This window comes from Trachemys scripta, chromosome 17 (genome assembly GCF_013100865.1).
Source record: "Trachemys scripta elegans isolate TJP31775 chromosome 17, CAS_Tse_1.0, whole genome shotgun sequence".
Taxonomy (NCBI): domain Eukaryota; kingdom Metazoa; phylum Chordata; order Testudines; family Emydidae; genus Trachemys; species Trachemys scripta.
This window is the reverse complement of record NC_048314.1, coordinates 25,716,536-25,735,921: the sequence shown is the minus strand read 5'-3', so window position 1 is coordinate 25,735,921 and position 19,386 is coordinate 25,716,536. Positions and strand designations below refer to the sequence as shown.

Sequence of the window (19,386 nt, the reverse complement as noted above, 5' to 3'; positions counted from 1 at the left end):
CGGATGCATATACCTATATGCATCCGAAGAAGTGGGCTGTAGTCCACGAAAGCTTATGCTCTAATAAATGTGTTAGTCTCTAAGGTGCCACAAGTACTCCTGTTCTTCTTTTTTTAGAGCCATTTACAGTTTATTGATTCTAAAGCACCCTTAATGGCTTCCACTTAATATGTTTACATCAGTAATACAAGTTTATATCTTATTCTCCTAACTCCAGACAGAGAAATAATAAATGCAAACAAATAGGATGAACACATTAAGTAGATTATAAGCTTTGTTATGATACCTTACAAGAGACCTTAAAGCATATTCCATATGTTACATCATAGTCACATTCATAAGCATATTTTCATAAAGCATATTGAGTGCAACGTCACATCAGCTACTACTGGTTCACCCTCCCAGGGACTCACTGGTGAAGATACCTTTAAAGTCTGAACTCATGGGGGCAGGGGATTTTTTTTTAATTTATTCTTAAACTTTACATCAACCTAAAGTGACCTGAAAAATCCTGCTTGTTTTCCAGGGCCAAGAGGATCAGAGCCAGGTGCTTGCCCTAAAGCTTTGGCTTCAGCACCAAGTTGAGCTATTTGATCTGAAACTAAACAAACATTTTATGGGGGGGATGGGAGGAATGGAGGGAGAGAGAGAGAGAGAGGGAGGCTTTGAGACTCTGTTGTGATTCTTTCTGCCACTGTACTATAATTCAGTGCAATTACCTCATTACTACCATACGAAAGCATAATATTCAGATGTAGTCATGGTTAACACTTATTCCTGATGGAGCTACAATTTCTCCTTTTGTGTTTGTTTTTGTCTTTTGCTAATACAGTAGCTCTCCATTTGCAGAAGAGCTTGGGAGACTTGGCCTGGCAGGCGACCTGCACTCTGCACACCTGGCTAGCCATAAGGTAGGTAACTAGGATTACTGAAAATCATTCACCTCACACAGTAAATATACACAGATTAACAGACAATAAGCACCAAGTAAGATACTGGAAGAAGTTTATCTGTAGTTTAATTTAGTTGCAGCCTAGTTTATAATTTAAAAAAGCAGATACACTTGGGGTTTGAGAAACAGCTTTTTAAAGCCTAGAATGAAGGTTTATATATATATATAAAAATAAATTAAATAAATAAATAAATAAAAAGAGCTGCTTAGTCAACAAGTGTCCTAGTAGCAGAGCAGGGGAAAAACTGTGGTATGGCAAAGAGCTATCACAGTTGGCCAGCTGATGCTGGAATTTTGCATGTGCACCCACTGTCAGTCACTTCTACCATTGAAAGGTAATCGGCTGCCAGCTCAGAAATATTTCCTCAGTGGATTCTGCGGAAGTGCAGGGAGGGGGCTGACAGGGTGCTGGGCCTTTGTAGGATTTCCTAAGCGCAACAAGCCAGGAACACTGACAGTGCTTTTACCCTGCAAGCCATCAGTGACAATGCAACAAGGTTAATGTAGGTGGAGCCTGCAGGAAGAGTTCTATGCTGCAGGGGTCCAGGGATGGACTAAATGCCCTAACAGCCTTTTGTATCTCAAACTTCCATGATTTACTGAAGAATATATTGACCCAGAATAAGAGTAGATTCAATGTTGATGGATAAAGCAGAAAGCAGAAAGGAGGGAGTTTATTTATTTGATTATATCTGCCACCAGGAACTATAGTAAAATACTATCCTAGTTTCTAGATTTTTGATGGCTACTTCATTCCCTTCACAATGTACGTCAGATATTCATTACCCAGATTAAATGAAGACCTCCAAAGATGACCTGAGTGTTTCCCTAGACAGCAAACAAAACCACCCCCTCAGCTGTTGTTAGATAAGCTCAGCCCAAGATTTAAAGCAATTTATTTCCTACTTTTATCATTGGCCACCCCACTTCAAGATCTGCCTCTTGGATGAGGCCCTGTCAAACGAGGGCAGACAAGGTGATTGTGCTTCTTCTAGTGCTACAACCTGTTCTTCTGTACTTGCTCTTTTAAACCTACCTTGATAACGGTTAGCATTGCCTAGGATCCGGTAGCTCCAAAACCCTGTACAAACATTAATTTCTACTCTCAGTATGTCTGACGAAGTGGGCACTCACCCACGAAAGCTTATGCTCCGATACGTCTGTTAGTCTATAAGGTGCCACAGAACTCTTTGTTGCTTTTTACAGATCCAGACTAACACAGCTGCCCCTCTGATACTCAATACCCAATACACGGCTGCTACTCTAATACCCAGAGAGTATCAGTAGATGGGAAACTGAGGCAGGATGTTAAGTGACTTACCCAGAATGACAACAGAACCAGTAGCCAAGCTGGAAATGGAACCCTGGAGTACTTGTTGCTAGCCCAGTTAGACAAGATGCCTCTGTGTCTACGTACTCATAGTTATTAGGGGTCTTATGTTTGGTCACTGTGTGCTGTCTCCCTGCAAGCGAGTCTACAACCTATATAGCGGAAGTTGGTTGCTTGTACTGTGTTAATTGCACTACTTAAATGGGGTGCTAAATAGCTTAGCTCCTTCACTTCAGAGCCACATTGTAAGCCTCTCTCATGGTACAAAGGGATAAAAGGAGCATGAATGTTGTTCTGTAAATTAATAGCATAGTATTAGCAGCGACAAATCCCACCTCTCTCCTTCCCTCCCCCACCATATCTAGCAACTCCTTTCTAAGTCACTGTCAGTGCACTAGAGGGATGCTGTATTTATTAGGATCCGATAATGCATTACACATTCCTCCATGTGATTTTTTTTTAATTACTCCCTTGGGGATTAGTCAGGCAGTGTTGACGGTGTTGGACTATGCACTGGGGCTGTTCAGGTTAATGGTCCAATGATTCACACGACAAGACATTCTTGAAATGTAATTGATTGTATTAATTGTTTCACTGAACAGTGTGAACCAGAGCAGCCACCCCTGCGCTCCTAGCACTGGAGCTGAGCCTTTGCCATGGTAGCAGAGCGGGTGCTATAGCTGTGCCAGTTGGTCTGAAGGCTCTGTGTTGGCACGTCTTACCCCTCTTTTGTGCTTGGCTTCACTCTGCCTCTCTATTCTAGGCTGCTCATGGACGCCTCTTTTTTACAGACACCCAGTTTGTGGAGGAAAGACCTATGATGTCTGCTGAGACCAGCCATAGTCCTGGGGGAACAATCTCTCCATCATTCAGCAGACAATGTTGGAGTGCCTGCTGTTTGGCACAGGGTTGTATTAGGTTACTAGAGAGTCTTATTCAATAGGGTTGAAAAATGGGCAATTTGCAAAAACTTTATTACTCTCAAAACAGAGAATGACTTGGTGAAATTTAATATGGCTCAGAGAGACTGAAAGCAGCTACAGTGGAGCAGGCTCTCATGATTATGGCTGAGGTGAAGACTGAGTGGCCTTCAATGGAGAAAGAGACAAGAACATGGCAAGGACAGAAAGGACAAGATGCCCATGTCAGCCTGCACTGGATGCACCCAGGGATGTTCCCCCCTCCTTTTGCTGAGGTGGCCTGAGGAAGGTGAGATTTTTCAACAGCACGTCAACTCATGTTGAATGCATTGAGTGAGCAGTTGGCATTCCTACCCTGCTCTGTATCCACTCCACATGTCAACTGTTCCTTCTTCTGGGCTGTAACAGGGTCAGCACCCACCTCTCATGCATGCCCCTCTTTTCTCTGTCCAATAGTGCCAGCAAACAGTTCTTTTCACTGGGGCATCACCCACCTCTTGTGGGTGGCCCCCTTTCTCTGAAATATGAGCCTGCTTTTGTTTTTTGGTCTTACATCAGGGTGGAACCTGCCTCCCGCAAGCACCCCCTGACTGGTGGTCCTCTCGGCTGGTCTTTGGCAGGTCAGCCCTCCGGCTGAGCCGCACATGCTGTCCCCCCTTCCAGAGTATACAGTCAAAGCTCTTTTTCAACCCTTGTATGAGGTCATAGTTCTAAGGCTTCTTCCCTGAGGCACTGCCTTCTTCAAACATCCAGCCAGGGCCCATCTCAGTACCCTCAGCTGGTGTCCTTTTCAGCAGCCCTCCCTAGGCTCAGTCTGCCACCAGACCAGCAGGCCCTATCTTGGTACTCTCGCTTGGTCTGGCAGATCCTGGGCTCAGCCTGCCCAAACTGACCTTTTCATGGTCCTGCTGCTACTCTATCCAGACAGCTAGGCACATGGTCTTTGGCGACCTCCGCTGGGCTCAGTTCTATCTGGTGAACTCTCTGCAGTGAGCTATCCGCAGTCCTGCTGTTCGTCTGGCCAGCCAGACACCCAGTCCTCCCTCATCAAGCTTCACACAGCAACTGCACTTCTCTGCTCTGCTGCTTGTCTTATATAGGGCCCTTCTGGTCCCTCCTTGGTCACTCCAGCAGCCCCTCTGATTGGCCACTCTTCTGTAGCCACTCTAGGCTGCCTGAAGGACTTCTCGCTGCTCTATTCTGGGGCAGGGGGATGGAGAATCACAAAGTCTCCAGCAAGGGGCCTCCAGATCTAGTCCACCCTGCCACATGGGGCTTGACTTTTATGGTAACTCTGGGAAGAGTAATGGAACAGAAACCCAGCTCAAGCTCTCTCCCTAAACCTAGATCCCCAAGCTTGGCTGTCTCCAGTTTCCTGAAGGACCTCCCTGTCTCTGATCCTTGTTCCATCTGATCCAGGGGTCATACGCACCTCTCCTGGTGCCGGGGGAGTAGAAAAGCTGCACCTGCCACAGGAACTAAGCATTTGTACTCACAGTTCCAACTCCTGCGAACAGGGTTGGTCAGCAGATGAGCCAGGCTTCCCTGTGTGGGGCTGTGGGTCCTGCTTCCCTGTCACACCATATAAGAGAAATATTCTAGAACTTAACATGTGGTGTAGAGTGTGCAAGGGAACTGGATGCGAAGGGCTGTGCTGGTAACCGTGTGTGTGTGTTGTGGTGCTCCACCCTGTGGAAGGCTCCTGGCTGGTCACCTTGGAGCAATGTGCACTGACATTAATTGCTGATAATTCACCAAGGACACAAGATAATGAGCAGGAAAATAACAGAGATTCACGCCTCTGTGCAGTAGAGGGCCTCCTGCTGTGAGCCTGAGCTGCCCCATCTCCACAGCCCTTTGCCTGCTTTGACCAGGGCCAGGCTGCCACTGCATGCGCTGTTGGTACTCCATAGATAATAAATAGCCTGGATAAACAGCATCCCTCACTGGCCGGCTGCAGGAGCAGCTGGAACCCCATTGCATGGCATCCTCAGGGCTCCAGCAAAACCTGAACTGCACTCTCACCAGACAGACAGCAGGATCAACCCATCCACCTCATCAGGGAACCTCAGCCGCAGAGTTCTTCCTGGGATCCTGCAGCCACCTGATTCTGCTGTTATCATGGCCCTGGCATTGGGGAATGGTGGAGGCAGTTTTTCACTTAAATTAAAGCCCAGCAGCATCCCAGACACCTGGCATTTCCTGAGGGTCAGGGTATCTCTGTTCGTCTTATGTGCAATGGGAAAAATGAATGTGTGAAAACGGGGCACGTTGTTTAGTCCACTAAAAGCAATGCAGGGTGCTGGAGTCTTGACCTGTGTTAGACTGAACTGTTCCTTAATCCACCCTCCCAATCACTGTGGAGTCCTGATTGTCAATCCCAAAGTGGTTGGTGTTACAAACAGCAGCATGTGCATGGGATAATTTAATTTGCATGCATTTTTCCAGGTCAGCCCAGAGCAGCTTGGAAATGTGCTCACTTAAGAGGCAAATGTAGCACAGCTGGCTATAAATTACAGTAACATATTGTGGGAGACCTAGCAATGAGGTGCATGTTGTTGAAGAGTGTCATAGATAGTAACCTATTAAGCAAACTATAATTATAAATGGACCATTGAAGACTTCACCATTATAATTAACTCTGGCTCAGAACATTATCTCCAAGCAGAGTCATGGTGATTGATTACGTTGGTTAGTGTCTAGGCTGTGAGAGGCAGGGTAACTGTTGAAATAGAGAAGGAAGTAGATTTTTTGTACTTGTCTCTAACGCTAAAAGAATCTACCAGTTTGGCAAGCTCCTGGGTAGGACAGTTCTCCCGCAGGTCTGTGCCAGCTGCCATCCCCAAAACGTCCAGATAATGACGTTCAGTAAGAAAAACTGGGGTCTTTACAATATCCTGGGAGATGCGTTATTGTCCATGTGCTCAAATAGTTCAAACACTGCTTTGTTATAAATGTGAGATGAGAGCAGTTCGCTCAGACAACAGTTTGGAATTTAAAGCCATACTCTGATACACCCACATTTCAGAGCATTCCCAGCAAATTTTAAAAGCTTCTTGACTAACTGAGAAAGCAGAGTGCTAGAGATCAGAATGCAGGATTGGGTGCCAGATGCTCTCAGCTTTCAATTCCACCTTTGCCATTGAGTCCTTGATTGTTGTGGGCGAGTCACTTAGGGTGGCGTTTTCAAACGTGGGAGCCTTACTATACAACTGACCTGATTTTCAAAGATGCTGAGGCTTTACTCACAGCTCCCACTGGTTTCAGTGGGAGTTGCACATGCTGAGCCCAACCAGCTCAGAACCACTGGGCAAGAAGGAAGCTCACAGGAGCCTAACCCAGCTCACTGCGGAGCTGACATTAATGCAGTATGAGCAAATGATAAATGCTCTATTCGCTGAGTATGGTGCCCTGATGTATTAAACATGCAGAGAAGAAGGGAAGCAGCGTTTCAGGGGGACAGAGCAAACCCAGACCCCGGAGAGAAGGTGGAATATTGACCCTGTTAGATTGTGGCTTAGGAATTATGGTGAAGATCAGGGGTCAGCAACCTTTCAGAAGTGGTGTGCCGAGTCTTCATTTATTCACTCTAATTTAAGGTTTCGCTTGCCAGTAATAATAAATAAATAAATGGAGATATCCCATCTCCTAGAACTGGAAGGGACCTTGAAAGGTCATTGAGTCCAGCCCCCTGCCTTCACTAGCAGGACCAAGTACTGATTTTGCCCCAGATCCCCAAGTGGCCCCCTCAAGGATTGAACTCACAACCCTGGGTTTAGCAGGCCAATGCTCAAACCACTGAGCTATCCCTCCCCCCATTTTAATGTTTTTAGAAGGTCTCTTTCTATAAGTCTATAATATATAACTAAACTATAGTTGTATGTAAAATAAATAAGGTTTTTAAAATGTTTAAGAAGCTTCATTTAAAATTAAATTAAAATGCAGAGCCCCCCGGACCGGTGGCCAGGACCCGGGTAGTGTGAGTGCCACTGAAAATCAGCTCACGTGCCGCCTTTGGCATCCGTGCCATAGGTTGCCTGCCCCTGGTGAAGATGTTAAAATCACTTTCAAGAAATGGGAGCACCAAACCCTTTGGAGTGGCTATCCTGCAAGCAGATTCAGGAAAAGGCTTTGAGTCTCTGAAATTGTGACTCCAGAGTTACTGGGTATAGATTGCATGGTCCAAGGCAAAGTCAGCTAATTTTCAGTGTATAAAGTGTGTGTAAAGTTCAGCAAGAAGAGCTCTAAAGGAGATATCTTGGGCACAATATCAATCCTCTTTGAACCTCCTGCCAACCGCTAGTCACTTACTGAAGTTTTATAGCACTAGCTTAGTAGTGGCAGCCTTCTAAATCTGTCATATCTTGTTTTATTTGCATCAAGAGTATAATTATCTTCATACAAACTTTAGTTTTTTCTAAAAGGTGAGAATGGTCCTTGATTTATGTTCCCTACAAGGCAATTCCTTCACTCCTGGATGTAATATGTCACAAACCAAAGTGACGCTGCAGCATTGCTGCAATCCCTCTACCTTCCCCATCCCTGCCTTCAGGATACTGCACATATATTACATCGTGACAGCAAGTCCCAGCTTCTCCCCCTTCTCCTCCAGTGCTCCTGTTCAGAGGTGTCTCTGCACTACATCCAGTTAATTTGTACGTGGTGGCTTCTCAGAAATGCTACAACATGCTCCCAAGAACCGAGACATGCCTGGCTCCTGACACCTTCACAGAAATTCCCTTTGGGAAAGGCAGCACAGAAGGAGCAGTCCCAAAGCAATAGTCAAACTCTCCCTCTCAATAGCAGGTGGGCAGACAGTGGGGCACGTCCAGGGCCATGGTGATGGGAGTGGCATAAATGCCTGGAGGAGAAGGCGTGTTCTGGGGAATGGCAGCTTGCTGGTCTGCATCAGCCCAGGTTGCTGGATGCTGACTATCCTCTTACAGCTGCAATAAGTTTGGCAGTTAAGTGCTCTTCCTCATGCACAGGGATCCGCAAACCTCTCCACAATGATCAGCTGCTGTGCAGATCAGGGTGGAGGTGCACTGACAGCTGTGTGGGTGTCTGACGATCAACAAGGGTCTTAGCCTGTGACTGACACTGGACACTCAAACAGTGGGAGTTGCAAAGCAGCCGTCTCCCACTTTGGCTGTCCATCCCTTTGGGAGGGCAACCTGCCCCCTGCAGCTCGTGCGTTGAGCACCTGCTGGATGGACTCTTGCAGATCACTCTGGATCTAGATGCAATGTTCATGATGAAGCCAGCACTGGAACATAATGTTGCATTCTATCTCCCGGGCATGACCAGCCAGAGAGCACATTATACCAGTCTTCCATAACTGCAGTGTCTCCTTGTGGTGCAGTTCAAGACCTGGTACTGATCCATTCTACCTCAGGGACTCTCGTTTCTTCCAGGACATGTCATGATTGGTGGGTGTCTGACAATTACCAGAGCTCAGTGGTCAGCATGAGGGAGCCTCACAAAGAGCCTCTTCCATAGCAGGTCCAAGACTCTGGTCTGCCCTCCCCAAGGGCCTTTCTTCTAGGCATCTTCTTCTTATTTGTATTATCGATCTTCAGATCACTCTGCAGTGCTCACCTCAGTCCCCAAAGCAGAAGAAAACCTGACACTGCATCTCAGAATAGAAACCAGTGGTTAAACGAAAGAGCAGGATGGAGAACTCTCTCTCTCCCTTTGGGATTATCTATGCACAATCTAGTTTCCATGCTCAGAGATGCAGAAATGCTGTTTTGCCAGAATAGCAGGAGGCACTGAAGGTCAGAATGAGGAGCAATGACAGAATGGTGTGGGGAGCCCTGGGCTGGATCAGAATGGGTGGGGAGTGGGGCAGGAGTGAGGTGCAGGCCAGGACTGATATGAACAGGGTGGAGAGGAGAGGATTGTAGGGCAGTGACAGAGCTATTGGAGGGGCAAGGGCAGGGAATGGCTACAGCAGTGGGAGCTACAGGTCATAGTTTAGGTGTATTGGCAGAGCTGGGGGCGAGGGCTGCCAAAACACCTGCCTGTCTGGTTTCAGCTAGAGTAACAACGTCTCCCTTGTATAAACACTAAATTCATTCACAAAATGTTTAACGAGTGCAGAAAAATATAGCTGTCCTGAGTGAGCTGACGTGTCACGGGACGCACAGCAGTGGGATGAAGGATTTAGCCGCTAAACTGCTTCTGGACCTTTCCAGTACGTCCTTTGCTTCACCCTGCAAAAATCCTGTGGCTCCACACGAATCATGATGCTAATGACTAATGAGGAGGATGGTGGCTAGAATGCTGAAATGAAGATTTATGGCCATGACTTGCTCCCCCCGGGTTATTTCCCACCCCTTTGCATGCAGGCAGATGGGACTGCTCCACTGTCTTCTTCTCAAAGGGAGGTTGTGACATTCTCTCTTTTCAACCTTCTATCTAATTTCCCTGAAGACTCTTTCCAAAAGGACAATCTGAGAAACCTCCTTGCTGTCAGTGAACAGCAAGTTAGAGTTCAGCTACTGAGCATGGAATCGCCTGGGACCCGCTGGCAGTCGAGTATCAGAAACATTTGGGATGGAACTTTTACCGAACTCTGGAGCTGAGCAAACAATTACTGAGTTTCCCAGCAGTGCAAGGTGACAAAACCATCCAAAGGCTAAACTGCTAGATAAGGCAGGGGCCTGTTCTTATGTTTCTGTAGGATCTGTTTGGAAAATAAAAACTCAACCCTCAGACATCACAACCTATCAACTACAATGTGGGGGAAAGCCAGCCTCTCTGCGCCTTGTCATGTCTTCATTCCTACCTTAGAGTGTGAGTGCCTCAGGGCGGGGTCACATCCTATCCACTCTGGTAAGAACCCTGGACACCGGGGGGTTTTCTTATTGCAGTAGCACCTAGAGGCCCCAACCAAGATAAAAGGCCCCATCACATATTCACTGAACAGAGTACGAGTCAGTCCCTGCTCTAAAGGGTTTATTATAGTCCAAATGGACAAGATAGAGAAAGGGTGGGAGAAAGGGAATATTAACCCCATTTGACAGCTGGGGGACTGAGGCACAGAGACACAAAAGCCTTGATCCAAAGCCCATTGAAATCGAGGGGAAGACATGGACTGAATTCAATGGGCTTTGGATTAGGCCCTACGAGTACGTCCACACTGCAATAAAACACCTGCTGCTGGCCTGTGTCAGCTGACTTGGACTTGCAGGGCTATAAAATTGCAGTGTAGATGTTTGGACTTGGGCTAAAACCTGGGCTCTGGGATCCTCCCCACTCACGGAGTCCAACCCAAGCCTGGATGTTGACACTGCAATTCTACAGTCCCACAGGCTGAGGTCCCTGAGCCTGAGTCAGCTGATCTGGGACAGCCACGGGCATTTTATTGGGGTGTAAATGTACCCTCAGTGATTTGCCCAAGGTCACAGTGGGGCTCTGTGACAGAGTTGAGAACTAAATCTGGATCTCTGGAGTCTCAGTCCAGAGTCTTCACCGCAGAATAACCATCTTTATGGAGCTACAGAAATGATTATTTGATGATAATTCATTGGATCCCTTCCCTCTGCAGATTTCTATATTCATTCTAGTGGAAGAAGCCACCACTCACACAGTGAGGACTCTACCCCTTCTTAAAAATGTCAGAGCTATGATGGTAGAGACAGGCTCTCTTGCCGTTTCCTTGAACAGAAATTTCAGGGCTCTGTGGACAAGGGAGTGTTTCTCCCATCTGGAAGCCCTTTGGCTGGATTAATACTTCAGGCGCTTAGGCCTTCTTTCTTTATAGTTGGTCTCTCCATTCAGCATTTGAAGGATGACAATTATTCCTGCTTTGTGAAATATAAAACCTGCCGCCCCCTGTGCTCCATCCCATTCCTCTGACAGCAGTCGTGGCATTGTGAGATGCACTTGCTAATGTTCATTCAAAAGTGAACCTGAGAGGAGCCATGTAGACGAATCACAATGAGGTCTCTAGGGTGCCTCAGCAAGGTGAAACTCCGGAGAAGAAGTTTGTTAAATGTTCATAAAAACTCTGGAACAGTTGGTGAAATTCTGTGATTTTTATCTTGGCCACCAGCCAGGGGCGGCTCCAGGCACCAGCGCAGCAAGCGCGTGCCTGGGGCAGCAAGCCGCAGGGGGCGGCCTGCCGGTTGCTGTGAGGGCAGCAGTCAGGCTGCCTTCGGCGGCATGCCTGCGGGAGGTCCGCCGGTCCCGTGGTTTTGGTGGCAATTTGGCAGTGGGGACGCCGAAGGCACGGCACTGGTGGACCTCCCGCAGGCATGCTGCCGAATCGGCGTGACCAGTGGACCGCGCTGCCAAAAGCCACCTGACTGCTGTGCTTGGGGCGACAAAAAACGTAGAGCCGCCCATGCCACCAGCTTGTCCTTCCTGCAAACGGTCCATTACCTGTTAAACCACAGCACGTGATGAGCATGGTTGGAGGCACACTTGGTAACGGCAGTGTTTTATTTGCATGTGCACACAGGCCACCACACACTTACAGGCCAATTAACAATTTACGGGGGAAAGCCAGTGATGGGACGAGAACACAGATTCTTCATGGAAGCGAGCACTCAGCCAGTTGGACAGAAACAGCTGCTGCAGCATCTCAGGCCAATGGCCACTTGTTCTATTGACCCAGATTCTTTACAGTCATTGTTGTCACCAGACCAAGGGGTGTGAATGACACGAGGATGGTGCCTGGGATGTCAGCCCCACAGGGAGTGTTTCTCACAGGTGAACTAACTGCGATGTGTGGCAAACAGGCAAATAAATGGCGTAGGCAATGATTGTATTATGATTAGGTCTCAGTACAGAGTGTTGCATTTACAAAAAGATAGGCACATTTAAAAATGTGGGAACAGCAACAAAGACAATGAACAAGACTGTAAGGAGAAAGACTCTGCGAGTGAATCATGTTCGAATCAACAAAGAAGACTGAGGTGAGATGCTAGCACTAGTTATTACTATTTTAATTAATTAATTTCATTAGCACCATAAATGTGTCTGGCCCTTTAGCGAGCAAATAAACACTAGAGGTGAGATTTTCAAAAGCACTTAAGTGAGTTAGGTGCCCGAGCACCATTAGCTCTCATTGGCTGTTAGGCATCTGACTCACTCAGGCACTTTTGAAAATCCCACCTTGAGTCCCCATCCCAACGAGTGTAAATTAATATAAGAAAAGGAGAGTGAGGCAAGAGCCACAGGGTAGGATTGAGAAGAGAGAGGACAATGAGAGATGGGTGAGGAGAGCGCCCCATTGAGATTTATACTGTGTGTGTGTGTGTGTTCGTTCTAATACCTGGGCCTTCATCCCAGTCCCTGGAGAAGAACACTTTGGGAAGGGACTTGAGAGGAGAGGGTGGAGGTGAAGCAATTGGGCTTAGTAAGGTCAATCTCCAGGAGGAGATGTAACAGTTTACTCTAGGGCAGGGCATATTCAGCCTAACTATAATGAAACATCTTACCTCTAAGGCTAGCTTGGGCAATCCAGCCAAGGAAGATGTGGTTAGTTATTGCTGGCAATATTCAGGGCTAAGACTAGACACTGAACTATCAGGGATGGGTATATGTGGAAGCATCAGCTCAGTGATCTTCAGCGCGAGAGCGAGAGAGTGCAGTTTTAGCAGCAGTCACAGCAAATATTGCATTTTTGAGCTGGGATTGGCCTCTGGATTCTCTTGCATTGTCCCAGCCAAGGAACTTCCCTCTGAAATTTTGGTTCTTGTTCCCAGCCTGTCATTTCGCTAGCTGCCTCCTGTACCCTCCACAAATGTAATGAATTGTCTGTGGAAATGCAGGGTGTAGAAAGTGGGAAGGCAGGTCCTTGCAGCTGGTGCCTGACCAACATGACTCTGGCATTTTTAGCACCTCTAATGCTCACGCTTTATTCCTCTCCACAGTTGGTGGTGTGCAGTAATGTGTGCCTTCTGCACTGGGTAAGCCAGAGAGCATGGGCACAGAAGGAAAATACTTTCCAGTGCCTTGTTCATTTGCTTTTCCTATCTCTCAACTTGGGGAATACTTCAGACCCCTTTCTGGGTGTGCTGATGTCTTGAGTTCATTTATTTTGATCGTAACAAGCAGGGGATATGTTCTTGTGGGGTGGGGGGGGGGTGGAGATGTGTGCGGCTACCATCCATCCTAGGGGGAGGCATAAAACAGAGCCAATTGGCTCTGCAATTTTGCTTTAGTGCTCACTACTGACTTGGGGGATGGAGGGTGGGGGAAGGGACTGACAGGCCCTTGCTGTGTGACTCTGTGGTCTTAAGACAATACTCATTTCTGCATTGCTCATAAACAAATGTATCTAAAACACCACACTTTATATCCACTTACAATTCTGAATACCTTTCCATTTATCTAAAGCTCGCTGAGGTGAGTTCCTATAAGGGAAGACTTATTTCATTTCCATGAAATGTTTATATTTTCTGGGAAGTTTCTCTCTCACCTCTTTAAATTTTACTGCATTTGGCATGCAGCCTGCAGCAGAGTCCTCCCAGGGAAGCTGGTGAGCCAGGGAGGTTCAAGAGGGACTATAAATTTCAAACTCTCTGGGTTAGAATAATTTAAGTGCACCAAGATCTTAACCTTAAAGGATCAATACCAACTTGGGTCTTTTCTTTCTGTCGTGCTGTAAAACTCAGGCAAAGAAAAAAAATCTAGAGTTTAAAAAAAAAGAAGTAAATAAAGATTCTGTGTGAGCTGGGGCTTGATCCTAGAAATGATGCTGTTAGGGTTTTCATCAGAGCCTTTGGGCAACTTCTATTTTGGCTGTTTCTGAGATTAGCCATCACAGGAAAGGCTTCTTAAAAAAATGTAACGACCCACAACTTGGTAGTCATGTCTGCCAAATGTACACAGCTCTCTGCCTCCAAGCACCTTGTTTAAATCCCACCCGGGATATGCTACTCCAGCACAGATCCCTTGAATGAACTGGGTTTGGCAGATCTGAAAATATCCCACTGGGTGACATGGCCTTGGCCTCAAACAACTCTCCAGAATTTCACACTGCAGCAAGTTCCTTTTCTTACTAGCTGGCTGAAGTCATCCTGCTGCAGCATCGTCCTCAGTGCCACAGTCTGAGTAAGCTATAACTGGTGTCCTACATACATACTATAAAAAGGATGTGTGATGGGGTTGGGACTCACCACCTGGCGCCTCTTACTGGTTATCTCGGGAATTAGCTCTGTCCAATGGAGCATCCCCTCCTGGTGGTGTCCTGTCCGTCGTCTCGCCCTCGGTTGGCACGTCCGGACCCGCATTGCTCCCCAAGCTCGTGGCGTCCTCTTTGAGCCACTGCCCTCCGGCAGTGCCCCTTAGTCCATCCTCGCCCCCTTCCAGGGGGGTCAATCAGCTGCCTCTTTGTGTCCTGGCCGATGTGGCCAACTGCACCCTCAAAGTCACTCCCCTCTTGGCAGGGGGTTGGTGCAGCTCTAGATGGCTGCTCCGTTGGCCGGATATAAGGAAAGGGGGGGGGGACCCAGGCCCGCCCACTACTCTGGGTCCCAACCCAGGGACCCTCTAGTGGCAGCCTTCCTGCCCTCCTTCTCTCCCTCCGTCTGTCCACGTCCCTGGGCCGCTTCCCCTTCAGCCCCTCGCACCGGCTAGGCCCTTCTCTTCAGGGCCTGCAGCCTGGTAAACACTGGGCTGGAGTTACGCTCTGCTCCCCCGGGCCTGCCTAGAACTGCGCTGTCCCGGGTACTAGTCTCTCAGCCTGGAGACAGACCTTCCCCTGTCGAAGGCCTGGGACGGACTCCCTGCTCCTGTCCTGAGCAGCCTTCTTATAGGGCTGAGCCTGACCCTGATTGGCTCCCTCCAATCTGGGCCCTGATTGGCTCCCTATAAGGCCTTCCCTGATTGGCTCCCTGTCTGTGCAGGCCCACTGGCCTGCTGCAGCCCAAATTCAGGGAGTAGGGCAGCTGCCCCACTACAGGATGTAAGACAGAAACTTTAGTGGTTTCTGCCAGCCACGGTGGGTATCCCAGAAGGAATTGGCTGACCTGTTCCAATAGAATCCTCCCAGAACATTTATGAACTGGATAAGTCCAACCTACAGCAAGATGCAATGTGTTCAGGGGTTCATTTTTGTGAAGGGGAAAAACAAAACAAACAACAACAAAAGAAAGAAACTCATGCTCACAAAAGGAGGCCTGAAAAAATTCACAGAAAATAAACTCATGCCCCCCCCATTTTGTTGTAAGATCCCAAATCTTGACTCTACAGCACATGTGTAGGTACAAAATGTATAAAAATAATCACATCTTTAAAGCAAAGAATTTGAGTATCATTTTGCAGTGTTGTATCTGCCAGGACTTGAAGTTAGGGGGTTTTCTGTGATTTTTCTGGAGCAGCTGATGACATCACCACCTCTTAAAAGAGCATTTCTTGCCTGCTTTTGGGGCTGTGTGAAGTCATCATCTTAACATGGGAAGTCCAGGACCCTGAGGTCAGGACTTGACAGGTTAGAGCGAAGAAGCTATTTTGCAAATATTAACTTACAAAATGTACATTGATGTTTAACCTTTAATTCTGATGTTGCCTCTATTGATGATTTTGGCTCTGAAGCAGTGGTTCCCCATGTGCATTGCACTCATCTTTAGTTCACTAGAGGCAAAAATCCTGCATTTGAACAAAAAAATCTACTGTGGTTGATGTCAGAGGCAATTACATTCGTCCAAACAGCCCATCTCAGAGCCATCTAACCTTCCACAGAAAATAATAGAGATGGGGACGGCAAGGGGTAGGTGATGTCACAATGTCCATGTTGTGCGGCAGGTGCTAATATTTAGCTCTGGCCAAGCTGGTGCATTCAACACCCAGTCACCCTGTATAGGGCCCAAAATGATAAAGCCCAGTGCTCCAACTCACTCTGAGTAACCCAAGGTCACTGTCAAGAAGCCCTTTGCCAGCCAGTTTCATCATTTACAAGCCACCTGATCTGCTGTGCATCACAATCAAGTATGGTGGACTGACACTTCTATCCTAGGGCTGGCTCGCCTGGCCTTTCACCTCGACCCCCTAGCCCAGCCTACCGTAAATCAGAAAGCACAAACCTGGGGTGGGGGGTGGAGTGGGTATTCTGGGTCCAGTTCTACAGAGGACCTCTCAGCATTAAATTCTTTGGCTGCATCTGTTTGATCTTTGAGTCCAGAGACCAGATCAGTCTGGGCATCCTGCTAATCCTGCTAATCTCAGATCTGCAGATGGAAAGGTTCCCCAGAGGGACCAATGGAGACACTGTCTGACATGGCAACGAAATCCACACAGCTCATTGTTTGGGAGATTCCAGTATCCCATTCTGGCTCAGGGCACAAAACTGGCTATTTGGTCTCTCCACCTGAGGCTTCACACAGACAGGCTTCAGCCTCACCTGCAGAGCTGGCCACTTGTGCTTCTGGCAGTATTGGGTGCCACATCTGGTTAGGATGGATGTTTGTTCATGATCCATCCACCTGCACACTGAGAAGCAGCTGCAGATGTGTAGTAAGGATGGCTGGTAAGCACGCTTTCCCTTGTGCCCTTGGAGACCCTGTACCTGCCACCTCTTCCAGGAATAATGCCTCCAGACCCTTTATCTGTACTGGGTACTTCATCTACGCCCCAGCCTCAACAGGTTCCAACAGACGTTACTGAGCCATTGTGCACTACACTTGAAACAAAATATGCTGGAATCTGCGTCTTCTAAACACTTGGAATGTGGAGTGGAAGTGGCAACGCTTGTCCTGTTACAAACATTAATGCCACAGGACCCGGCCGGGGCTCAGAAGGGTCATGTTTTAATTTTGCAGGAAGAAGGATGGGAGAGCCTTAAAAGGCTTCATGCTTTACAGAACTTCTCTTCCAATAAAAAAAAAATATTAACTGAAAAGGACAAATTATTTAGAATGCTTCTGTGGCTGAATAGGGTACTCTCTCTACTTTGGCACATAGAAATGTCAGTTTCACAGGTGCAGTGGTTGCATGGGCTCTCTGGGCTTGACTGTTTCTCATCAGGCCTATGTGGCTTTCTCATTCTGTTTCTCTTTCTCGGCCACCTTTGCCCCTTCCTCCTTTCCAGGCTCCTGTCACTGCTCCAAGGACAGTCTTTGTCCCTCATTTCCCTGAGTTAAATGAAAGTTAAACCACAATTATCCCTGAATTTCCTGAAGTAAAACATAAGCTTCTTAAAGCAATGTTCTGCTGGATGAGCAGTCTGGCCTCACAGAGATCAGCTCTTGGGAATGGGGCCCGGTCTGATCACCTGCATCTTGGTAAAGGATGAACCAGTCCTACCACTTCCCCCAAATGGAAGCACTGCTGGGGCTTTGAAGGAGGCTCAGATCCTTGAGATGGGGCTGAGGCCCCTGCCGTGCAAGGGACAGTTTGTTTCTAGTCAGGGCCGGCTCCAGGCACCCGCTTATCAAGCAGGTGCTTGGGGCAGCCACTTCGGAGAGGGGCAGCAGGTCCAGCTGTTCAGCAGCAATTCGGTGGACGGTCCCTCACTCCCCCTCGGAGCGAAGGACCATCCGCCGAATTGCCGCCGCAGATCACGATCGCGGCTTGTTTTGTTTTGTTTGGCTGCTTGGGGCGGCCAAAACGCTGGAGCCGGCCTTGTTTCTAGTGGAAATGATACTTGAGGTTAAACTGCAGCTGTACAAAAATAGCTACCCAAATCTTGTCTTTGTTCTGGGGCTTGTGGTGGCATCATTTTAACACCATATACATAGTGGGTGTGACCCCATTGCAGGGCAAAAGTGAGGAAATGGCCGTGGCTGTGACCCTCTGGCTGGAGGGGATGGGGGGCAGTTATGCAATCAATGCTTCTCAGATTATAGAATGAACACAGACTGCAAACCAGCAGGCAGTCACACCCTTCCATTCACACTCTGCGGAGACTTAGTCTCTGGTTTTCCTGTTCAAATACTGTCAGAAGATTTTGGAATTTCCTGCTTCCATCCTAGAGCAATAGCACTGTACTCCAGGAAAAAAAGCATAGAAGCAAAAGATAGAAAGACCTGTTTCTGCAGGTCACACTGGTCTATCCCCAGTCAGATCAAGTCCATCTTCCAGAAGACATTTCTTACTGTTGTGTTCACGCCACTTTATATGTCTTGAGCAAATCGGGGCCCAATCCTTCCTGTGTGGATACAGCCCAGCACCTCACTATTACATGTTGCTGTCAGGAAATTTGCCCTAATATTCAGTCTAAATGTTAATTTCCTTAATTTCAGCCAGTTACTCCTGGGCCTGGTCTACACTATGAGTTTAGGTCAAATTTAGCAGCGTTAAATCAAATTAACCCTGCACCCGTCCACATATGAAGCCATTTACTTCGACATAAAGGGCTCTTAAAATCAATTTCTGAATTTCCTGAAATCTGACGAGAGGAATAGCGCTGAAATTGACATTGCCAGTTTGAATTAGGGTTAGTGTGGACAAAATTTGATGGTATTGGCTTCCGGGAGCTATCCCACAGTGCACCATTGTGACCGCTCTGGACAGCAATCTGAACTCAGATGGACTGGCCAGGTAGACAGGAAAAGCCCCGTGAACTTTTGAATTTCATTTCCTGTTTGCCCAGCGGCTCATCAGCACACGTAACCATGCAGTCTGAGAATCGAAAAAGAGCACCAGCATGGACCGTATGGGAGGTACTGGATCTGATCGCTATATGGGGAGAGGATTCCGTGCTAGCAGAACTACGTTCCAAAAGACGAAATGCCAAAACATTTGAAAAAATCTCCAAGGGCATGATGGAGAGAGGCCACAATAGGGACTCATATCAGTGCCGCTTGAAAGTTAAGGAGCTCAGACAAGTGTACCAGAAAACCAAAGAAGCAAATGGAAGGTCCGGGGCAGAGCCGCAGACATGCCGCTTCTACGCTGAGCTGCATGCAGTTCTAGGGGGGGCCGCCACCACTACCCCACCCCTGACCGTGGATTCCGAGGAGGGGGTACTCTCAGCCATGCCTGAGGATTCTGCGGACAGGGAAGATGAGGAGGAAAAGGAGGAGGATGAGCTTGCGAAGAGCACACAGCACTCTGTTCTTCCCAACAGCTAGGATCTTTTTCTCAGCCTGACTGAAGTACCCTCCCAACCCTCCCAAGGCGGTATCCCAGACCATGAAGCCATGGAAGGGACTTCTGGTGAGTGTACCTTTGTAAACATAAAACATAGTTTAAAAGCAAGCGTTTTTTAATGATTAATTTGCCCTGAGGAC

The 19,386-nt window shown here is 47.6% G+C and overlaps 1 long non-coding RNA gene across 1 annotated transcript in view; it reads left to right on the top strand.

The window, feature by feature from the left end:
• Positions 1 to 912, top strand: part of LOC117889515 — a 46,317-nt gene extending 45,405 nt beyond the window's left edge. The window contains exon 4 of the long non-coding RNA XR_004648496.1: positions 833 to 912. This is a non-coding gene — a long non-coding RNA (uncharacterized LOC117889515). The remainder of the gene's footprint in view (positions 1 to 832) is intronic.
• Positions 913 to 19,386: the final 18,474 nt, after the last annotated feature.